General features: G+C 35.8%; 1 long non-coding RNA gene across 2 annotated transcripts in view; it reads right to left on the bottom strand.

Moving 5' to 3' along the window:
• LOC143655881 (uncharacterized) overlaps positions 1-21828 on the bottom strand; it is a 109822-nt gene that overhangs the window by 44250 nt on the left and 43744 nt on the right. The window contains exon 3 of one of the 2 annotated variants that reach the window (XR_013162327.1): positions 5197-6631. The exons of the other annotated variant lie outside the window; for it this stretch is intronic. This is a non-coding gene — a long non-coding RNA (uncharacterized LOC143655881). Of the gene's footprint in view, positions 1-5196; positions 6632-21828 lie in introns of those variants that run through there. 2 annotated transcript variants of the gene reach the window in all.

Here is a 21828-nt window from a genome sequence, read left to right as displayed (position 1 = left end):
ACAACTCCTAGAGGGAGTTGGAGTTCAAGAAGACATGAAGTTCAAGGTACAATGCACATAAATAGAATACTAGGAGAGATTGACCCTGGGATGTAGGGAGATTGTCTTCTGTTCTTCTTAATTTCCTGTTATATTGTGATCACAGGGGAGAAACAGCAAAGATATAGAACAGAAAAGAAAACCTATAAGTACATGTAAAGTTAAAATAGAAAACAAGACAGTTTGCAATTAAGAGCTAAATAAATGGTAGAGATAAAATATGTAAATGAGCACATATAATTTTCAAGAATGGTCAAATGTTTGTTCACAGCCCATTGATACTTAAGTTTACGCTGTTTGGCTATTTTTTCGTGGGAGGTAAAGTTGTCATCATATACAGAACAAAATTATAGTAGACAGATCCTTCAGCTCTTGTCTTTCCAAAGACAATTTGCCATAGCAGCTAATAGAGCTTTGTCTAGCATGTAATTTTTTATATGTTACTGAATTTATTATTTCCAATCACATATCATTCTAAAGTCTCATAAAACTCAACACATAGGTCTAAATAAAGAATCATCATTAGCAGTATTCACTGTAGAATATTAAAAGAACAATGGGGAGACATGTTTACAGTACACAACTATTTCCCTTTTGAGACATTATTTCTGTCTGTACATGATCAAAAGCAAAACAAACTTACTGATATTAATACAGGTCATTTTTCTAGCTCTGCCTTAAGCCATTTCAACCTCATGATCCCCCTTTTCAAAGACAGGGGGTCTTAAGAGACATGTTGTATTTTAAGCTGCTATGTCAAGCTGATCAATTTAAAAATGTATCCATCTATGATGCACATCTCAAGCAAAATTCATAAGAAGAGAAAAAGAAAGTGTTTAAAAATATATAAATAACCTCATTAGAATAACATTTGGGGTAAATTCAAAAGCACTTCACAGACTTTGGTGAAATTTTTCTAACTTAAAAAAAAATTCATAAATAGGAGCAATGAAAGAAAACCCTTCTCTCTCTCCCTCACTCCACTTCTTTAAGTTTTAGGACCCAAGCCAGTTTTTACTATAATATTTTGAATTCTAATGGTGAAGAACTGGTTTATTTGAAGTTGTACCATTGTCTCTGTCTAATTCATGGAAAAGATTCAGAATTAGTACTATATGTATTATTTAGTGTTGGGTAATTAACTAGACTTTTTACTGAAGAGATAGAAGATCTATGCCTTCTGGTCCTTTAATTGCCCGTGAAAAGGAAACACAAAATTCATGCTGATTATCAAGTGAATGATGGTGCTGGACCATGATAAATCTAGAATAAGTAAAGTTTGCTTGAAAGTCCCATCTCTCCATCTATTCCATCACTCTTGTTCTCCTCTCCCTAAACTTTCCCACCATACTCATAATTGCAACAATTTTAGCCAAGAGATCGACAAAGATATATACACACAAGTATTTGGGAGAGAGAATGGATTTTCAGCCAAAAGGACTTAATGATAATAACTCTGAAAATAAAATATATGTGACTGGGTTAGGATGCTTTCAATAATATTTTGAACTGTTTTCTTGATCTTTGTCAAAAGCATTTAATAATTCAGTCAATGAAGGGTTGATGGCACTGTGTTTATACTAGTATGAGGGCATTTAATGCTGCAAATTAACTACACTTCTGTAGTTAAAAAATAAATAAATCTCTGTGTTTTAAATGGTATTAGATGCTGAGTGTTAACCTGGCATCTAAATATCCAGGTTCTAAGTTATTGGAGCCAGCATCTTTCTACAGAGTTCCCTTTCAAAACAACTATGAAAACCATCACCATCACCTTGAATGATGTAAGAGAAAGATAGGGTGTGAGAAATGAGGTGCAGCTTTTAGGAGGGTGCATTTGTGGTAAAGCTGAAAAGCAAGACTATTGTTTCCCCATCAGTTTTTCCCATGGAGGAAGAAAAATTCTGGTATCATTTCTTGCCAAAATAAAGAGAGGAATGCCCCAGGTGAATTATTTTCAATGATTGGTAATGTCTGAACAATCCTGCCTTCTACTAAATTGGGAAAGCTGATCATCATTAACTTAAAAATTTCCAAGCTCTTCAACAGATGGTTCTGGGAAAACTGGATTTCATATGCAAAAGAATGAAAGTGGACCCCTGCCTCACACCATATACAAAAACTAACTCAAATGGATCAATGACGCATATATGTGCTAAGATTATAAAACTGTTAGAAGAAAACATAGTGGAATGTCTTTGGGATCTTGTATTAGGCAATGAATTATTACATGAGCAACAAGAGAGAGAACAGATAAACAGTACTTCGTCAACATTTAAAACTTTTGTATATCATTATGAGGAATGTGAAAAGACAATCAACATAATAGGAGAAAATATTTAGAAACCATATGTCTGATAAAGGTTTAAGGTTTAATATCCAGAACACATAAAAAACTTCAACAACTCAACAACTAAAAGACAAACAACCGAATTAAAAACTGAGCCATGCACTAGAAAGAAGATATACAAATGGCCGGTAAGTATATGGAAAAAATACTCAACATTATTAACCACAAGGGAAATGTAAATCAAAACCAGAATTAGATATCACTTCAAACCCACTAAAATTTAAATTTATTTAAATAGTGGAAAACAAGTGTTAGAGAGGATATACAGAAATAGGAACCTTGGTACATTGTTGGTGGGAATGTAAATTAGTATTACTGCTGTAGAAGACAGTTTGGCACTTCCTCAAACTCAAAAAGTTAAACACAGAATTATCATATGACTTGGCAATCCCATTTCTATCTGTCTACTCAAAAAAAATTGAAAGCAGGGACTCAGACAGATATCTATATAGCAATGTTCATAACAGAATTATTCATAATAGCCAAAAGGTGGAAGCAACACAAATGCCCATTAGCAAATGAATGGATAAACAAAATGTGATATAATATATACAATGGAATATTACTCAGCCTTAAAAAGAAATGATGTTCTGATATATGCCACTACATGGGTGAAATTTGAAGACATCATGTTGAGTAAAATAAGTTAGACACAAAGGGACAGATATCATATGAATCCACTTACACAAAATAAATGTCATATTCACATTCATAATGTCAAAACATAGAATACAGGCTACCATGGGATGGGGGCTAGTGGGGGATTAATGAATAATGATTATTGTTCCAGTTTGCAAGCTACAGAACGTAATATACCAGAAATGGAATGACTTTTAAAAAGGGGAATTTATTAAGTTGAAGTTAACAGTTCTAAGGCTGGGAAAATGTCCAAATTAAAGCAAAGATGTGAAAATGTCCAAAAACTAAGGCATCCAGGGAAAGATACCTTGGTTCAAGAAGGCCGATGATATTCAGGGTTTCTCTTTCAGCTGGAAAGGCACATAGTGAACATGGTGGTGTCTGCTAGCTTTCTCTCCACACTTCTTGCTTCATGAAGCTCCCTGGGGGGCCTTTATCTTCTTCATCTCCAAAGGACTCAGGCTGCTTGGGCTCTAAAGCTTTTTCCAAAATGGTTTCCTCTTAAAGGGTTTCAATAAGCAACCCCACCTTGAATGGTTGGAGATGCATCTCCATGGAAACCATCTAATCAAAAGTTACCACCCACAATTGAGTGGGTCATATCTCCATGGAAACAATCAAGAAGCTCCCATCCAGCAATACTGAATGAGGATTAAAGAACATGGCTTTTCTGGAGTACACAACAGATTCAAACTGACACAGGTACAGAACTTTTGTTTAGGGTGATGGGAAAGACCTAGTAATAGATTGTGATACAACAATGACAATCTGACTAATCCCACTGAATGGCATGTTGGGAGTAGCTGAGTTGAGAAGCATGCTGTAAATACATTTCCTCAATTGAAAGAAAAATAAAGATCTACTAAATAGACAATGACAATTAAATGCAATACATGGTCCCAGATTGAATCTAATAATGGAAGGGAAACTCTTCAAAAGGACATTATTGGGACATATGAAAAGTTGGAATACAGATTGTAACCTTATATCAAGTTAAATTTCTTGGACTTGATAATTGTACTCAAGGTGGCTACGTAAATGAATCTTTGTTCTTAGGAAAGAACATGGAAGTGTTAAGTGTTCAAGGAGCATAATGTACACAACCTATTCTCAAATATTTAGAAAATAGATGGATAGATGGAATGACACAGCAAATGTGGCAAAATGTTAAAATTGGCAGATCTGGGTATCTCAATGGGAGGAATGTTGGAGTTCTCTGAGTTTTACATTATTTTTGCAATTATCTTGCAAGTTAGAAATTATTTCAAAATAACAAAGGTTATGGAAAATAAGTTGCTAGCATGGCTAATGACTGGAGGAATATAGTATGAGAGAGAGAGAGAGTGAAATAGCTTGCATTATACTGTTAGGTGGGGGCCATGAGCCATGACTTCATACATAAGATCTGGAGTAAGATGGCTGGGCTTGAGCTTTGTTACTGGTATCAACCCACCCTCCAAGAAATAAAGAGACTCCACTTAGCAGGATCCTAAATAGGACAGATGACAAGACAAGAAGGGATTCAGGCCAACCTTATCTCCCATACCAGGAGATAATGGAGAGGGCCTCTCTGGTTCCTTTCAAGAAACCAGAAGACAATTATAGCCAGTTAGCATTAGATAAAGAACAGCTTAGTGAAAGGGAAACATGTAAGAAAAAAAGCCATGTTCACCAGAGAAGACGTGCAGGAAAATGAGTCAAAAGTCTAACTGAAGCTGGAGGGAGGGTATGAGGATTTTGAATTGAATATAAGATTGAAGTTACAAAGGTTTCATGACTTAGTAACAAACTAGAAAGATACAGTTGTGATAACTGAAAATAAAGTAAAGCTGTAGAATTGGACTGAGATATGGTTAAAATACTAACAACAAAAATTGGAGATTCAGTGGTAGAACGCTTGCCTTTCATGCGGGAGACCCCGGTTAGATTCCAAGACCACGCACCCACCCCACCCCCCTTAAAAAATTGGAGAGATCAGTATAGTACAGATTCATCACAAAAATAAATTCATTTCATATTTATCCCTCAACAAGTTGAGACTTCTCAGTAACTCATTACAGATTTTTTATTTTTATCACATTAAAATAAATGTTTGAATAAAAATAAATTTCTGAAAATCATACCACACTAACACGTTGTTATAATTTTCATATATTTACTTTCTAGTTTTTGTTAACCTGCATAATTATACATTTTACATAGCTATAATCACAATCAACATAATTTTTATTTTTTATTTCCTGTATCATATTTGAAAATATCATAATCATTCATTATAAAAGACATATTTCATTTTATTGTATTATTTTGTAATGTGTACCTATTTTCCTAATTTTTAATATTATTTCTAATTTTGTTATTAGACATAAATATAGTAATTACTCTATGTTCAAATGGCTTTTATTATTTTATTTAAGTACTTCTTAGCATGCCATAAACATTTTCCAAGGCTTTTGATACCATAAAACCATCAAATTTGTTTCCAAAGGGTTTAAGCAGCCGGTTTTACTCGCATCCCCACAATCTCATCAGCATTCCATAGTATCATTTCTTAAAGTTTTGCTTTCTTTAGTAGATATAAAATGGATCCTTGTTGTTTTAATTCTGCAACTTGGATACCTCTTGAAGGCAAACATTTTCCTCATTTGTTTATTGGTTTTATTTTCTCCTGGGTAAGTTGACTCTTCATGTCCTTTATCCATTTATGTCTCTGGGGTCTTAATGTCTTTTTATATATTAAAATGAGCTTTTTAGCCATTAAAAATACTAACTCTATCCCACTTTTAAATCTAGTTGTATTTCTCCAGTTCAAACTCACCCTTAGCAGCATGCACATGTGTAAGCAAGAACACAAATACTCCCTTACTCTAAGTATGGCCTTCTTGCTTTAAAGTGTCCTTGCCTGCTAAATTATACAAGAGCTCATGCCATTTGGGAGTAGAGGCTCATCATTAAGTACATGATCCCCACTCAAGTAATCACTAATTGGGACTATTCTTGTGACATTCCTGAGGGATATTCTCTGGGTCAAGAAGCCTAACATGGTTTATTTTGGACAGTCAGTGGACAATGTGCCCCATGTGTGGGCAAAGACATCCTTTTCTGGCATTCCTTGTCCTTTGACAATTTCTGAAAAAGACCCATCTACATTCATGCTACACATCTTCACCCCCGACTCCTATCTCAGGGCAGAAAGCTTTGGGCTTTCTATAGTCCAGTAGAGAGGAAAACCTACACAACCTTGATGGCTGGGAGATAAAAGGATTGAGAAAATGGGTCTCCTACCACAGTAGAGACGATGCGTCTTCAGATGTCCTTTATCCTTATATGTCTAGAGCCCAGGCCATGATTCTTTAAGGGTGAGATCTTCCAGCAACATGAGTAAGGGAAGTGTGTGCATCTCTGTGAATCCTTAGAACAAGAGTTTCTGTTCACATTACTGAGGTGTAAGGTCCCTCAGAGCCCTTCTAGTAAAAGCAAAGAATTGTTCTGGGATATGTAGCCACACTCCTTGAGACTGGCTCCAAGGCTGAAACAATATTGCAACAATGAGAAGTCAACTGTATATTTCCCTCAAGTCTTCTTCTTTGCCAAGAGTTAAGCCTGCAGGAGAAGGTAAGTTAGAAGAAAATTTAGGATGGCAGCAGTAAATACATCATGATAAGGCTGTGGTTTATAAATGAAGTAAAGTTGTTTCCAAGATCAGACTTTCTGGATGCACTTATAATACTTCTGAAAACCCACAACAGTCTTCATTTTGTTATTCATGAATGACTTATTCCATCTTCCCTTTCTAGTTTCTTAAATTTAAGGAGGACCAACTTACATATACCTTTCTGCCAAACATCTCCCTACAATGTATTAATAAATATTTGGTCAAAAGAAACACTGACAGATTCAAGGAAAGGGTCTGAACCTTATTAGAGATGTGAGCATCTCCAGCTCCTGAGTCTTTTAAATTGCTTGTATTCCTATGAACAAAGCATCAGAAAATCACAAGATTCCCATAGGTCATCTGCTAAAGAAATCATTGTTCCATTGGCACACTGTCAAGTATTAAATAGAGAAAGAGTATTGATATTTTTATGCCACTCTTAGCAAATAAAAACAAGGTGATATACTTAGATAAGAAAGTCAATTGACTGACTCTATAGGGCCTCAGCAGCTATGGTCAAGATGCTCCCATTCTTATCTCTTGGGCATTCTTTCAGTAGTTTCTGAAATCAGAGATTGGGTTTTTGGTAATTGTTCCATTAAACTGTAAATAGTTCTAAAACAGAACAACACAGGAAGAACTTGACAACCATTCACATTTTGGTAGGATTCCTTTTTAATACTTCTTGGCTATTTAGAGAAAATGGATTTGGAAGGGGTTATAAGAAAGAAGTTCAGAGGACCTAAGTTCCAAGTAGAAAGAAGGCAATAACTAGTTTTTACCTAAGTCGCAAACGCAGATTGAAAACCCTTCAAGAAATATTCACCTACTTGTTAAATTATTTATGAAAAGATATCAGGTCTGAATTAACTCAGTCATGACAAATATCCTCTTAAATTGCTGCCCCCAAAACTATTCTGACTGAATTTCTTTTACAAAAGGGTTAAATAATAGGGGTCTTGCTCAGATTTTATATTCTGTTAATTAAACTAATTTCCTCACTTCAGCCCTGAGGAAGACATGGCCAGATGCCTACTCAATACCCTTCTCCACTTCTGTTTCATCAATAGGACCCTGACTTTTTTGGGGAGGCAGCAATCTGTCCAGCTAAAAATGCTTGTTCTCCCAGATTCCCTTGCATCCTAATCATGTGGCACAGTCCTGCTCTATGAAACGTAAGCAGACATCTGCTGTGATTTCTGGAAAAGCTGTTGCTTTCCTGACACAGTAACCACCCATTCCTGCCTCCCTCTTTATGCCTTCATCTTTCCTTTTTGTCTGCTAAAATATGAGCATAAGACATGAAGACAAGCATCCTTCCTGCAATAATAAGATACCACACTTGAGGGTAAAAGCTTACAAACTATGCCTGGCAGAACAAAAAGATGGAAAGAGTGTAGGTTCCTAGTGGCATTTTTGAGCTGCTTCACCTGCCTAGTACTGACTACCTGTTCCCAACCTTCTTGTTTCAGGAGACAATACCCTGTCTGTTAGGACTACTGTGGCAGTTTTCTGCTATTTGAAATCAAATATATTCCTAACAGGCTCTTTTGATCCTGTTCGGATTCTATACAAATATAAGATAATAACAGATACCAGTATATCCTTTATTGAAAGTTGCTACAAGCTTTATCCTCTGGATTTCTGAGCACACATACAAAAATACATAGTAAACTCCATGGTGAATGACACATCACCAGTTCAAAACTGTTGCTAGAGATATAATGGTGAACAAAACATTAAAATCTTTCCTTTCTTAAAGCTCATATCTAGTTGCCATAAAAAATTCCTTGCTTTCTAAGAGACAGACTTGTTAGAATGCTGTTGACTGAATATTATACTTTTCAGCTGGTTATCCTAATAGCATATAGAACTCAAAGTATCACTTCTATATAGGTTCAAGAATATAGTTTCTGAAGTAGAAAATATAACTGAAGTCATATTAAAATTTAAGAGGGAGGAAAAATAATTAACAGGGAGGGAACTTTGAATGAGTGCTACAATATATCCATTTTTTTTTTAAAAGTATGTGTGTGAGAGAGGAAGACAGCTCTTCCTGATACTCAATAAAAGTGAGATTGTCATGAGATCCTGTGGGGAATTTTGTGGGAAGCAGCAAGCTTGCAAAAGATTTAACCAGCCAGGTACCATAGCTTCATGACAGGTTGAACTATCTACTCCAATCTGCCAATCACGTAATTCTTGAGACTAGCCATGAGGATCTTTGTAGGTTGAGGCTTAGGAGTGTCTGATGTTTAGGAATCAGCATTCTTTGTGCATATAGGTAGGGAATAATTTTTACTTTACCTTTTCCACCTGTGGACAGAGTAATCTTCAACTGATCTCAAGCACTCCCCTGGCTCTATAAGCGATGAGTCTTTTATGGAGATAGCTGATTTGGGAAGAGATACAATGTATAATAACCTTGTGTAAATTATAAGGAACTGGAGTGGAACCTAGCATACAGTAAGTCATTTACAAGTACAACTCAGAATGCACAAGACTAGATAACACTATATTTTCCACCAGCTCGACTCCCTGCAATGATTTAGTTTTAATAAGATACATTGCTGTTTGTTTGCCTTTGTATTGGCAATATGCTTATAATGAATTGTATAGCTTCCATGAGCATACTAAGGATTGAGTGAATTAATTTTCCTGTTTGGTGACACCAGCTTATCCTATTCCAATGCAAAGTGTTGATGGTGGCAGAATTATGCTTGATCATAAAGTAAGAATCTGTGCACCTACGTTTGACTATAGGCCTAGGAGTCTCTATGGGTTCTTTTGGATTAGACGTTTAAACATGTGGAGGTACACAAATACACACAAAAAATTTCAGTTTTTTCTTGGAGTGGTCCATTTGAATCTGGCACATTACTATAATCTATATAACTCTCCTTCCTTAAAAGAGCACATGCTGATTCCAAGAGAAGTTGATTTAGAAGTTATCTAAGTATTCATTGTCTAAAATTTTTTGTCTGAAAGTATGAAAATAAAAACCCTACCTTATATGACTTGGTCAGGGAGTGCCACTTGAATAACCATGGATTTTCTGTGTACTTCAGGTACTTTGAGGCCATGTGTATTTTTTAGACCAGAATGTCCAAATTTTGAAACAAGCATGAAAAAATTACCATTATAAATTTTGTTTGGGACATGAACAAAGCATAATATTGTATCCTTTGAAGGATTCCACAGTAAGTCTAAAGCTGAGTAGATGTTAGGAGGTGTGTGTGCCACCTTTCCCCACCCTTCGCACACATATACCTGGAGATACACCCTGACTGGTAAGAGCATCTAGAAAATCTTGAGGCCTTTGGGGATGGGGGAAAAGATTAAGAATAATTTTCAAAGTGAAAATACAATATGAAATAGTAAAGAAAAAGATTTCTCCATTCAATTCATGTTGTAATAGAGTAATTAGATCTATAATCTTGGTTTAAGAGAGCAAAATATTAAATTTTCCTTTATAGGATTCAAGGGTTAAATCAAAATGTACATGGCTGTGCTTATCTTCCCTTCCAACACTACCAAATACACACATACACACATAAATACAAACAGATAATCAAAATAAACCTGAAGAAGACTGGTGCGTGCCTCTGTGGTGCTTTGATGCGAATCTTAGTCAATTCAATACGGGTTATCCCATCACAGATGATGCACAGCAATGAGAAAGAGGTGAAACTCCTTCCTGTTTTCTCTAACAGTGAGATAAATAGACCACCATATGGGCAATTAATAATTCTCAATTCAGAAGGAGAGGTAAAAGGATGAGATGTTCTCCTAAGTAGTAAAATATCAAATCCTAACTGTGGATCAGATAATCCCATCAGGTTGGAGACCATGTTCTTTCTCTTTGGGAATATAGGTTTCAATAATATCATTGTTGTTGACTCTATTATATTATTGCAACGATTCCTGACACTGATTGACATGAGGTTGTTTTTCATGTTCCCTCAAATATGAATCTATGTTCAGACCAATCAAGTATCTAATATTATTGATGGGGCCTAATATAACCAGAACAAGCTAAATTTCCAAATATAAAAGTCCCTGGTTTTCATAAGAAATTAATACCATCAGCTCTTAGAGTCAGTTCTCAGGTTCCCTTTTTCCCCTGGCATTCTGAACAACAACATGTCAGATACATAACACTAATAGTTGACATGCACAAATAAGCATTATTTCTGAAGTCACATTTCACAGAGAGACAATTGGAAGAATACATAAAATAGTGCTGAAAATAAGAAAAATAGTAGCAACGTAACAGTTCTTTACATTGGACAACTGATTTATACATTAATAGTATCTTTATTGAATTCTTATGTCAAAAGCAGCTCTAGTCATTATAAAAGTTTGTGTATTAATTAACAATAGGAATGTCTTCAACGGTTAGTCAACAGGTCATCAAAACTGAGCCTTATTTAGATGTTCTATGCATGACTTTAAAATTTTTTGGAATATAACTCTCCATTTTTACAATATACCTGCTAAAATTTCGTGAAAATGCTCTAAAATGTGGCTGTGTTATTCTGTTGGGAGTGTGGCAACTCAAGCAGCACCTCTGACATTTAAAGCACCACTGGTGTTTTACCTTTTTTGTATTGCCTGCTCAAATAGTCCTGGTAGCTATATGCCTTGAGCTAGATCAGGGCAGAGGTTCCTTCTGAGTCAGCTTAGTGAAGCAGCTACAAGCCTGATTCCAACCTTCCTTCTCCAACGAGTGGGCTTCCTCTGTGGCGTTTCCACACTTGTAAATATTTCAGTCAGTGGGATCCCACAGGAGCAGAAAAAGTCCTGATTCTTGCCCCGTCTTTCTTCTTACATCTTTTACTCTTCAGAGAGAGAAGTATTTTATTATTTTATTTAGGCTTTGATACTAAGCAAGGCGATGAGGCTTTAATAACTGGGTATTTTTCAACAATCAGGGATTCCTCTTCAGAAAGTTTGCTCTCAGCATTGTTAGTGCTAACGTCAGTGCTAATGATAGAAAATAAAAACTATTTATTGGCTGGTGGTTTATAGATGTCCAAATTTTATGAACCTGAAAATTAATCAGCAGCTTGAAAAATTGGGAAATTGGCATAGGGTTGCCAACTTTTTATTTTCACACTTTTCATTTTTCCATGCAAGGTCATTTGAATAAACAATTACTATGTTTTATCACTTTTGTATCATAAAAAGACAATTTGACACCAAAGTAGTAGGAAGAATCTTGAATAAAAGATAATGCCTTATTAAATTTGGCTCAGTTAAATAAAATGCTCACCACTTTGTTTTTATTTTTTGTTTGTTTTATTGCTTTTTGCCAGAACAATAAAAATTTCATCACAGACTGGCACCAGCTGATCTAACTTTTGAAAAACACTAGTCCTTTCTATAAAATTAACCCTTCTCTAAGTAAAATTTGCATTCCTTCAGTGGCCTCTCACAGAACTTGAGCTGAAGAGCACATTAGCACTAAGGAATGATGCCCAAAAGAAGTAACCCATTAATCTGTAACAGAAGCAGTAAATTAAACCTGGGAAAATTTGGAGATACAAGACTTGAATCAATCACTTAACGTCCAATAAAAACTTGAGTGTACATTTTTGTTCTCAATTTTTTTATCAAGTAAAGCTTTAACAATTCATTATAATCTATGTCCACTTGTTCTGAAATATTTTGCTTATCAAGAAAAATTCATTCTAAGTGATAGTTGATTTCCCATTTAATTATATATATATAATATATATAGTTTTTTATATATATATATATATATAACAGATATATATATCTGTTAATCAAAGTTTCTGGTCATCATGAAGTAACCAGTAAATAATCTTACAGAACTGGTATGATTCTAGCCCAAGTCAAGAAATTTGTCTTTTTAAACAGCCTGTGCAGTCTGATAATCGTAGATGGATAATATCCTTTGACTTTTGGAACACTGGCTGTAAAACTCATGGATTTCCCATCATTGTCATCACATCTCGGGTGGTCCATCAAGCTGGGTTGAGAATCATTGATGGAGCTTGCTGGTGCTAAGTGCTGAAAATATGACAGTAAATAAGCCATGATTCCTCCAATGAGATTCTCAGAGTCTAATTTCTGATATGGATAACCTTGCCTTTCCAGTGCTAAATTCCTAGCTGGGTTTCTTACCTCCCCCATGTTTAGTCTGTTTATTTTCTTGACCACCTAGGGTCCTACTCAGGGCTGACGCTTAACCACTAGCATCATGTTCCCTAGCATAATTCAGGCACTTCCTACTGTCAGGGGGTCTAGCAGCTTCCTGTGATACTTCTCCCAGGGTGAAACCAAATAAGAAGGCAGCTGAGTGTGAAGTTAACATTGCATACCTGAAGATAGACTGTTGTCTGGATTTGAACAGCCCCTCTTCCACTGCTGAGCTATGTGACTTATGGTAAGTTACAAACCCCCTCTAAATTTCCACTTTTTTTTAAATCTAGAAAATAGAAACAATAATAATACTCACCTTCTAGAGTTTTATGAGGATTAAAAAAGGAATGAATGTAAAACATTTATCATATTGGCATATATTAAGCACTTAATAAACATAGAATATAATAATAGCTATTATTATTGTTGTTGTAAGGGAAAAGAAGGAGGAGAGATAGAAATATTAAGATGGTAAGACTGAGAAAAACTGGGATACATTCTTATGGGTCTTTACCCAGAGAAATATCAGACTTGAGGAGATGATTTTCTGGGTTAACAAAGGACAGATGGAGGAAGACGGGCAAGAAGAGGAAAAGAAATAAAGGAAGGTGAAGCGACAGGGCAGAAAGGCTTGCGCTGTGGACTGCGAGGCTTTTGTGTCTTTTCTGGATATTTCTAGTGTCTATGCTTATAATTTTAAACCCTTTGATGTACTTAGAATAAATAGAGATATTGCTTGTTTTAGAGGTTGTTGTTCAGGATTTATAGAATTATACGTAGAGGCACTTTCTTCATACATAGTTCAAATGAAGGTGAAATTAATAGTGAATCCAAAGTATGCCAGGACTTTCAACTTCCAACTCTGGAAAGTTGTTACTAAATTCCAGTCCTAGATTAACAAGGAATTGTAACTGATTCTGTAACTTCGAATTTGAGAGCTGTATCAATTTTCCGTTTCTGCTATAATAAATTAACACACACTTAATGGTTTAAAACAACACAAATGTATTATCTTATAGTTCTGGAGGTCAGAAGTTTGAAATGGATTCACTTGGCTAAAATCAAGCAGGGCTATGTTTCTTTTTGGAGGGTGGAGGGGGAAACCCTTTGTTTTGCCTTCTCCAGATTCTAGAGACTACCTGTATTCCTTGGCTCATGGCCTCCTTCCATCTTCAGGCCAGCAGTGGTACAGCCAGTCACATCTTTCTCACAATGCATCAGTCTGACTCTTCTGCCTCCCTCTTATACATTTAAGGATTCTTGTGTTTACACTGGGATCCCAGGATAATACCAAATAATCTCTCTCTTAGTAACCTCAACTCTATGTGCAACCTCACCTGACATATTCACAGGCTCTAGGAATTAGGAGATAGTTATCTTTGGGGGGCTGCATTATTCTGCCTACAATAAGAGTCCACTGACTGCATTCTTCTTTACCTTTTTATGCATATAGAAATGAAATAGAATTGATCAAAAATTTACATTTTCATATATATGGGTAATTAATTAATACCATGGATGCACATAACTTCTCGTGTCCAGTTACAAAGTAGTTCCCCCACTTATAAACAATTTGGGAAAACTTTTAACCTCTCTGCAATTATTTTCTCATTTTAAATGAGAATATCATCTACCTGATAATGTAGTGAGGATTAGACAACTTATGTGAGTAATTTAGAATGATACAAAATGAAAATTCAAAAAACTAATCTTTATTAGCCAACTTTATGATCTATATACTCTCTTAAATTTACATGTGGTTTTACATATTCAGTCCATCCACTGATTCACCAGCATTTATTGAACATTGATTGCAAAATGAACAGCACACTACATGTAATAAGAATAACAAAAATATCTTATAATTGTATAGCACTTTGCATTTGCAGATGTTTATCTGATCTGATAATAATTGGAAGAAATGGTTTCTGCCCTCAAAAATTTATAGTTACGTTGAGAAAACAAGAGGTTACATATAAATTCAGCCAAATGCCAGAGATATTGTTCTGAAGTTTTGCAATATTGAGGATGTGTACTTACATGGGTCTGAAATTCATTACGAATAGGTGTGTGGAGGGAGGGACACCAAGCAGGAAATCAAAGTTTTTAACAAAGACCAACCTAGGTTGGGTGCTTGTCTTATGCTGTGAAGACTAGACTCAGGAGGTTAATGAGGTCCCAGCAGTTCAATAGAAAAAAGAACAACAACAAAAATGGTCAAAGGCCAAAGGGGGATGCCTCTATAAGTTCCTCCATCAAAGAGTCAAATCCACCCTATTCATTTCCAGGTCTATGCTTCTTCCAAATAAGAGTGGCAAAATAAGAAAACAGACAAACAAACCAAACAGAAAAAGAAATTATTTGTGCAAAACTTCTCAGGTTGGGACCTGAAAAAATTTTATACAGCCAACACTATGCCTCCTTCCCCAGAATTGGTATTTTGATATAGCCATTTGCTACTTCCTATGTTAAACATTGATTTTATAGTCACTTCACATTTTAGAGGAAGGGGTGTGGGGGAGTTTGAATAGTAGTATACAATATGAAGAAAAGACAGTTACTAACTAAGTGGAATGAGGAACACAAAAATGAAAATGAGAGTGGACATAGGACAAGAATGTCAGCTTGAGTGTTCCATTTCTTCCATTAATCTCTTGAGTCAAGCTGCCCTTTTGGGAGCTTTGCTCTTGGGTGGATTTCTGGGAAAAGAAAGCCACCATTTGCTTGCTTTACCCTGGGGCCACCCAGCTGCTAAGTGCCAGCTGAACAGAGGTGCATCAAGAGGCCTGCAGTCAAAAGGCAGCAGGATGGCCAATTGCCATCAATTTCTGCAGCAAATCTGGCATCTTGGCATCTTGATGCTTTTCCCCCTCCCCCAGGTTAATTGCTGAGAACTTCAGCCTTGAAAGCTGCTTATCCTATCAACTTCAGCTGCTGCCCTTCTTTCCCTATGCCACTCTAATCCTTTACTTCCTTATAACCTAGCAGTAAAATGAAGCATGTCATATACCTGGCTTTACTTGGAAGACCACCCAAACTCTAATGTAACTGTTTCTCTCCCCCCCGTTTCACATCCTCATGGGTAAAGGCAGAATTGCCACGTCCCCCTTGGACCTGATTGCTAGGCAACACTCAGCCATGTGAATTTGTCACTTCTGTTTGGCGCAAATTTCAATTTCACCTCCAACTGTAACAACACTGCTCGATATATTTTAGATGCCACTGTGGTTGGATGGCATCCCAGGAAAGATGTGAAGTGCTACTGCCAGGAATGAATGATTGGCATTGGGTAAAGCAATTCTCTGAACTCAGCCTTGGCATACCATTAATTGTTAAGTCTGTTCTGCTACCACCAACCTCTTGTCAGAATCATGTCTATTGTAAGATTTTCCGACAGGAGTCCAAATGGTAGAGCTCTCTCCCTCTGTAAGATCTGAATCATGTCGATAATGAAGCAGCGGATTTCTAGGCTCACAATATATTACTTCCTCCTACTTCCATATATTGGCTGCAGTTCCATGCACAGAGAGAAATAATTTCACTTCTGAATATTACTGAGCTAAAAGCTACTGTGTACCAATACAGGTTCTGGTTTGGAATTACAGATTTACCTTCCCTTTGGTCTCTTCATCACAATCTCTTTCATTCACGGTAACAATTAAATACTGCTATGAGGAAACAAGTTATTAATGGAAGAAGATAAAATTAATGCTAAACATACTCCACTGACAATAATATATACTATTTGACATGTAAAATTTACATACTGACATTAAATCAGAAAACAGGCAACATGCAAACAACTATAATTTTTAAATAAATACATGCCATCAATAGCAAGATATGATGCTATAATCCCCAAAGCCTCCATCTAATATAGTCTGCCCCATGTTTCTATATATATGTTGAATATAATTTGCCCTTAAAGACATATTCAATTACGTAGCCATCTACATTGTATATCCTTAAATACTACACAATTGCTCAGTTGACTCTAAAGATGCTAATGTGTAGAATGCTTTGATATCTGTATTCTGTGCTAAATAATGATCAAAATATTAAACCTGTTTTTACTCCTCTTCTACCCACCATCTTTTCAATTGATGATTTTTCCTCAAAACAAAAAATTCTCAGAAAACTTGCAAATATTTTCCTAGAATGAATCTAATTAAGTAGGAGTCAGGCTGGGCTATGAGTAAAAATAGTAGTTCAGACTTTACATGCATTCCCTGATTCATTGGAAACAAAAGGAGTTTCTGTAGCAGTGTGAATGAACCATGAAGTGTGCATGTTCTTTTAAGAAAGGCCAAGGGTGCAGTTCTATTTTCTTAGCTCTGCTTTCATATTTATGTGTCTCATTTCCAGCTCATTGCTGATGCCTCAGTTGCGCTATCCATCACCACTTTTATCCTCCTTGTTCCTCAAAAAGAACATAAAATCCTTTTTTATGTGGTGGTAATATTATTGCAAATAAAAGCAAATACCAAAATCTTTATTAGTCTGCCAAAATAATAAACTATTTAATAAAAGCATGCTGTAAAAATAAGGTCATTTGCATCACTCAAGTTACTTGCAGGAAATGCAGAGAATTATTGGTCAAAAAAGTACAAACTGACAGCAATTATTTCTGCTGTTCCTCTGATGCACTGTGGAATGGGGTTAAAATTTTGTATGTATTTTGCATATTTTCTAGGTTTGCATGCATTTTATATTGCTCAGATACTGGCTGCACATTGGAAAATACAAAAAAAAAAGCCAAATTTTAATAAAATACTAATTTCTTCTTTGGAAAATGATTTTTGGTGAGGGAAGAGGAAAAACTAGACTGGCTTCTTTGGGCACCATTTAACAAATGTGGAAACTGACCTTCTGGTCACCTTGATATTTCAAGATTTATTGCCTAAATATTTACCATTTTAATATCTGATATTAATTTTACTTGCTTTGGGTTGTATCCATGCTTGAGCTGAATAATTTTTGCCCTCTTTGTATTCACCTTTTGTCATTACTGCATGCACAGTAATATAAGATGTTTTATTTGGGAAGGTTAGATTAATACTGAGAGTTAACAATAAAAGTACTATTTCTAAATAAATGTCTAAGATTTGTTCTTTTAGCTTATTTTAACATAAACCCACCAATTCTTTTTCCCTTGCAATTTCCATCTGCAACTGGCAGATTTACAAATATATTATTGATATGCTTGTAATATTAAAAAATCAGTTGCTGTGGTGAGGATTAAAATATTTGTATAGTCCCTACATTCCCAAGAGGAGCCTATACACCAGTTTTTCTAAATAAGAAGCAAACATGGAAATTAAGCAAATATTATAAATCTTTTCAAAACTAGATATTAAACATTTATTTTATTCCTTCCATGATGACACTTAAAAATCAAGAAAAGCTTGTCAAACTTGAGTCATTACTATTTTTACTTTATAAGCCTTTTTGTCTATAGCAGAAATTTGCTCTGGGCCATAAATTAACCATTGCTTGTTTTACTGATACTATGTTGACTTAAGAAGCTAAGAAGAAATTTCTATACTATGTAATAAACTTGAAGGATAATTCAACTGTTAAAGTTGGGAGATGAGAGAGAATAATTTTACACGTAAATTGAGCAAATTAAATTCAGATACTATGCAATATAAATAGGATTTTTTAAGTCTATCTGTGGCACCAAATCAAATATTGTGGCTAAACCTATCACTCAAATGGATTGAAGGTAAACAATCCAGCTGATTGTGGACAATTATTTCTAGGATAGAACAAAAACCCAATCTAGCATCGTCTGAAAATTATGTTCCCATATATGAGTTTATTTGTACTTCAGAGTTCTCAATTTGGGCTCCTTAGACCAAAAACTCTCTTGATATTTATTATATACCACATTTTATGGACTTCATGCATATTAATTGTAATGGAAAGAAGTGTGTCATCCACAAAACTTAAGAACCACTTATTTATTGGAATACTAAGGGTTTCTATTTGACCAATCATAGGCAATAGAGATTGTTCCCTAAATGATAAAAAAATCCAATGCTGTATATATTTATTTAATATATTTAGATAGATACTGAGCTATTACCACCAAATGAAAGCTCTGGCTGGTCCACACTAAGATGTTTGACACAGTGAAGAAAGCCCTAAGACTTCAAAATTCTGTCTGAAAACTTGATAAACCATTTTTTCTTTTCCAGATGCTTTCTAAGATTGTTTACTGGCCTTTATCTTCTAGGCTTAGAAAAATCATATCAATTCAGCAGAATCTGTAATATGATGGGTCCTAAGAAAAAACATCTGCAAATTTAGTGACTCCTAGTCTATGCAGAGAAGAAGCTGAGCTTAAATTTTTAATCTGGACCAGTACTGTGTTTTAGTGACACTGTAGCATAATTCCTAGAAGATCACAGTTCTTTATAACCATCTACAAAAGATTTAAAAATTCTCCTAAATAGAGCTGGCATCTCATGACAAACACTCAATGGATCTGTCAACTAGAGATTTATCTAAATTCTTCCTGCCACCATTTTTCTGGATAGAGCAAACTCAGTACTAGGGATTGTGTCTATGGGAAAATAGTCAGATGTGTAAGAATCAAAAGAGCTAGAACACAAATCACTGCAATGCTGCTTTGGGGAGATGCTTTTCACTATAGAAAATACCTTGGCTAAGTGTAGCATAGAGGGACAGCATCATCTATGCTCAGTCTAGTCTCTCATTCTAAGAATCCATTCTTGACATTTTTTCTCAGGACACTCAATGCAAATGTGCACAGAGGGAGCTAGGAGCAGGTTGCAGCCTCCCTCAGAGGGGCAGCAGGGAGCAGAGGTAGATTTGGGGGCCTCTGAGATAGCAGATGTCAATATCTTTTGAGAGACCTGCAATTTTAAAGTCCATTCCTGAGGCATCATCTGATTTGCTGCCCCATTCTAAGGCAGAGAGTATAAATTTAAATTTTCAGAAATTTTGATAATGGGAGCCGTTGGAAAAAGACTGGATTTCCTGCTACTAAAGGGAATATGGGCTTGGAACATTGTAATTTGGTTAGAAATATAAATGTGATTTAATTTTTACTGCATATAACCCTTTTCTATAAATTCTTATTTTACACAGGAAGAAAATATAGCTCAAAGATGATAGAGGTCTTAAAGCTCATTCAATAGACTCAAGCTTGAAACAAGGATTTACCTGACTCCATGCCAATGCTTTTTCCATTGCCTGGTACATTCACTTATTGCTATAAAAAATTTGGCAGATCTCTACGCCTATATTTAAGCCAGTTATGCCACCTAAAAGTAATAATATTAGCATAGCTAAGAGAGGACTCTTACTAAATTATCATAGTTCTTTAAAAACAGTTGAAATAAAACCACTGGGGAGACTAGCAGGAAAAATCAAGTTGTAGGAGATCTGCAGGGAAGTTGTCAGAGTAGGGAGTTATGCAATATATTTCTCCTCCAAAAGCAGCTAGCGAACAAGTAGAAACTGTCATAAACAACGGTTCTGGGGTTCCGAAGGCCAGGGAAGCACTGTTTAGCATCCAGAAAAGAACAGGATGGGGATACGGAGAAGCTGTGGCAAAAGAAACAAACAAACAAAAGACTGTAAGTGAATGGCTCACTGTCTGGCACCATGCCCCAGGCTTGAGGCAAGAAGCCTCAGGTACAGACAGTAACTGTACCTTGCTGCTGCAAAACAGAGAAGGATGCAGACATTTTATTTCCTGGGAACAGGAAGGGGCACCACCAGTAAGTGAGCATGGTTTCTGATCTGCAAGTTTGGATCATGCGGTCCTAGCTCCAAACCTCAGTTCTGGCTGCCATGGTCAGGGTTCCACCAGCCTTTGTTTCAACACCACCTTCAACAGGGGTGGAGTCTGTGAAGGCTGGGAAAAAAACACACCTGCTTTAGGGCTGTGGGGAACAGGTGGATGAATAGCATCATCTGCTCCACAGGCCAGGAAAGCTCAGCTTTTAGAGAGCCAAAGTAAAGGCTCTTTGGTCTCCTTCCCTACCTTTCCATCAGGACCCTTTGGAAACGGTCTGCACCCCCTTCATGGTTCTCTAGCCCTGTTTTGGTCAGATAAACATGGGTAATTCTAAAGATTGAGAATAAGTTGAACAAAGTTTCAAAGAAGAGTCTTTACACAATGCTAATCAACAACAAAACCAAGAGACAAAAGCAAGAGACAGAAACTAAACTTCAGGTTAAATGTATCAAGATAATCTGATGCTTATCTATCAGCAAAAATTACAAGCCATATTAAGGTAAAGAAAGATATGGCTGAGGCAAAGGAACAAATTAAAAAGTGAAAGGAGACACAGAATTTGGAACACTGATCAAAGATATTCAAACAAATCTCCTAAACCAATTCAAGGAGATGAAGGAAAATGTGGCTAAACAGATAAAAGATATTAAGAAGACACTAGGTGAGCATAAAGAAGAATTTGAAAGCATGCAAAGAAATATAACAGCACACATGGGGGAAAAGGCACAATAGAAGAGAGTAAAAATACACTGGTGGCATACAACAGCAGATTTGAAAAGGCATAGGAAAGGATCAGCAAATTAGAACATAGGACATACAAACTGCATAGACTGAAGAACAAATAGAGAAAAGAATGGAAAAATTGAACAGATCTCATGGATTTGAATGCAGAATGAAATGTACAAATATACGTATCGTGAATGTTACAGAGGAGAAGAGAAGGAAAAAGGGGCAGAAAGAATATTTGAGGAAATAATAACTGAAAATTTTCCCAATTCTTATGAAAAACATAAATATACATGTCCTAGAAATGCAATGTACACCAAACAGAATAAATCCTAACAGAACTACTCCAAGATGCATACTAATCAGAATGCCAAATATAAAAGATAAAGAGAATTCTGAGAGCAGAGAGAAAAAAATCGATGCATCACATATGAGGGATGCTCAATAAGACTAAGTGCCAATTCCTCATCATAATCCATG

This window comes from Tamandua tetradactyla, chromosome 14 (assembly GCF_023851605.1).
Source record: "Tamandua tetradactyla isolate mTamTet1 chromosome 14, mTamTet1.pri, whole genome shotgun sequence".
Classification (NCBI taxonomy): domain Eukaryota; kingdom Metazoa; phylum Chordata; class Mammalia; order Pilosa; family Myrmecophagidae; genus Tamandua; species Tamandua tetradactyla.
Note: the sequence above shows the minus strand (reverse complement) of the source record. Positions and strands in the feature narration are given on the sequence as shown.